We start from the raw sequence: 3,112 nt of genomic DNA, 5'->3' as shown, positions 1-3,112 counted from the left end.
GGTCTCCCTTTGCCCCTGTGTTGGATACTGCAGACATCACTCACCAATCAACCCAGGACAGACCCAACAATCACTCTGTCCTCCAACTACAGCCAGACTTGCCTCCATAGCAGTATCTGTGGCTGTTGTCTGGACTCCTGTGCAGGAATCTGGCTCTGCCAGTGGCAGCTGGAGAAGGTAATGGGACCTGCTGCTGAATGAAGGCAATTGAGTGAATGAATGGGTGAGCTGCAGGAGTCACTTGCAAAGGGACCAGGAACGATAAGTTAACAAAAACTCATTCAGGCAGATGCTTTTGACATCTAACTCCCAAACCTGCCTGCTGCATGAGGGGAAGACATCTCCCATGGGCAAGAAGTCAGTGGGGTAGGGGCCAGGGCTTCAAGGTACAAGACTCCTGGTTCTTCCTTCTCTCAACCACCCCCTCTACTCTCATTCCCACTCCTTGTGCTCCTCCTTCCCCTCCCACTCCCCTCTTCCTCCTTCTTTGATGCCCTGCTGTCTTTTGATGTTTATCTGGCCCTCTTGCCTGTGTCGTCCTCACAGTCTAAGCTGTCAGGGTCAGATGACTTCCTGTCTCTATGTTTCTTTTTCTTCTTCCTTTTTCTAGAAGAATTCCTCATGGAGTCGGGCTTCTCAAACTCTGCTGACTTTGCCTCTTCCTTCTCATCTTCCTCATAAGGTATTAGAGAATATTTGGTGCCTCCTGGTTGCATAAAATAATCCTTTGCAAAGTGGCCTTTACAGCCACACTTCTTGCAGGCAACTTCTTGCACTTCTTCAGGACAGCCTTAAGGGTGATCTGTCCAGTGTAATCCTGGAAGGACCACCTCCACCTCTCTGCTTTGTCTTTTTTTTTTTTTTTTAAGATTTTATTTGTTTATTTATTTGTCAGAGAGAGAGAGAGAGAGAGCACAAGCAGGGGGAGCAGCAGGCAGAGGGAGAAGCAGGCTCCCCACTGAGCAAGGAGCCCAATGAGGGACTTGATCCCAGGACCCTGAGATCATGACCTGAGCCGAAGGCAGACATTTAACTGACTGAGCCATCCAGGCATCCCTCCACTTCTCTTCTTGCTCAGTGATAACATTGTTGGGGTTGAGGTCTTTCCTAGTCCCTTGGTTGATGACTTTCATGGAGAGGGATACTTTTATCCTATCATTTTTCATTGCTTGGCCAATAAGCTTCACCCACACTTTGTCTCTGACATCTATTTCAGAGGGCTTTTCCATGCGACAGGATGACATGTGAGTTTGATGACCCAGAGTTTGCTTCTGACAGCATGGGATTTTGATAAAACCTCTATAGTCTGTCACCATACCAACCTCTCCTTGGAAAATAGTGTAGAGTGCAGGCAAGTTCTCAATGGTCTTGGGTCTTCCTGAATTCATCCTTAATGTTCTATGGCTCCTCCATTTCTCTTCTGCTAAAGCTAGTTCAGGTGTCTCTGTGTCAACTCTGGGTCTTCCAAGGCTTTTGTGTTTTATGTCAAGTCATAAAATACTTAAGTAGTCCACAAAAAGTTACGTATATGTATATATACACGTAAAGTTTCCCAGATCAACACTAAAACAAGCAAACAGGAAACAAAAAAACCAAACCAAAATAATAGAGCTTTAAAGACAATATATAAATAAATACGGACTACTCAAAAATACACAAACAATCCAAAAGAAGACAGAAAATGTGAAAAATAGGAACAGAAAAAGACAAAGTAATAAAATGGTAACCTAAATCAAACCATATCAATAATTAAATGTAAAGTCTAAAGACAGTGAGCAAAGACAATGTTTGTCATATTGTTTATAAAAAGATGACCCAACTATATGCTGTCTTCAGGAAAATCACTTTAAATATAATGATATAGAGAGATTGAAAATAAAATGATAAAAAATGTGCACATGGAGCCATGAATCAGAAGATAGCTGACACAAGTGTTGGCTTGAGTGTGGAAAATTGGAACTCTTGTGCATGTTAGAATGTAAAAGGTACTGCTTCTGTGGAAAATGGTATGGCAATTCCTCAAAAAATTAAACATAGACTTACCATTTGATTAATCAATTCCACTTTTAGTATATAAACAAAGAATTTAAAGCAGGGACTCAAACAGATATTTGTACACCAATGTTCATAGCAGCATTATTTGCAGTAGCCCATAAAGGTGGAAATAACCCAAATGTCCATCAGTGGATGAATGGATAAACAAATTGTGGTGAATACATACAATAGAATATTATTCAGCCTTAAAAAGGAATGAAATTCTGACACATGCTAAAATATGGATGAATCTTGAAGTCATTATGCTAAATGAAATAAGCCAGACACAAAAGGGCAAATGTTGCATGATTCCACTTATATGAGGTACTTAAAATAGTCAAATAGGTACAGAATGTACAATGCTTACCATGGGCTGGGGGGAGGGAGGATGGAAGGTTATTGTTTAATGGATACGGATTTCAGTATGAGAAAATGAAAAATTTGAAGATTGATAGTGCTGTTGCACAATAGTGTGAATATACTTAATGCTACTGAATTTTGCACTTAAAAATGGATAAATAGTAGGGGCGTCTGGGTGGCTCAGTTGGTTAAGTGTCCAACTCTTGATTTAGGTTCAGGTCCATGATATCAGGGTTGTGAGATTGAGTCCCACATTGGGCTCTGCACTGAGTGTGGAATCTGTTTGACACTCTCTTTCTCCCTCTCCCTCTGCCCCTTCCCCCTTGCTCCCTCTCTCTCTCTCTCTCTCTCAAAAATAAAAAAATGGGTAAATAGTAAATTTTATGTTACATGTATTTTGCCACAATAAAAAAATATAAATGATGTGCTTACATTAGTATCAGATGATCTAGACTATAGAATGAGGGAAATTAGTGGAGATAAAGTTGGATATTACACAATTATAGAGGATCAATTCACTAAGAAGACCTAACAATCCCAAATGTGTTTTATTTAACAACATAGCTACAAGATATATGAAGCAAAACTGATCGAAATTGAAAGGAGAAATAGATAAGTACAAAATTAGAAACTGAAAGTAAAAAATTATACTAGCATTAAAAAATGAAATATTCCTAGAAGACAGTCTCTTTGACAAATGGTGTTGGGAAAATTGGAC

The 3,112-nt window shown here is 39.9% G+C and overlaps 1 pseudogene; it reads right to left on the bottom strand.

Moving 5' to 3' along the window:
- Nucleotides 1-413: 413 nt before the first annotated feature.
- Nucleotides 414-1,388, bottom strand: LOC112807197 (zinc finger CCHC domain-containing protein 17-like; annotated as a pseudogene).
- Between the last annotated feature and the right edge of the window lie 1,724 nt (nt 1,389-3,112).

This window comes from Callorhinus ursinus, unplaced genomic scaffold (assembly GCF_003265705.2).
Source record: "Callorhinus ursinus isolate GAN/ISIS: 27379988/994484 unplaced genomic scaffold, GSC_fseal_2.0 scaffold71, whole genome shotgun sequence".
NCBI classification, from domain to species: Eukaryota; Metazoa; Chordata; class Mammalia; order Carnivora; family Otariidae; genus Callorhinus; species Callorhinus ursinus.
This window is presented reverse-complemented; position numbering and strand designations above follow the sequence as displayed.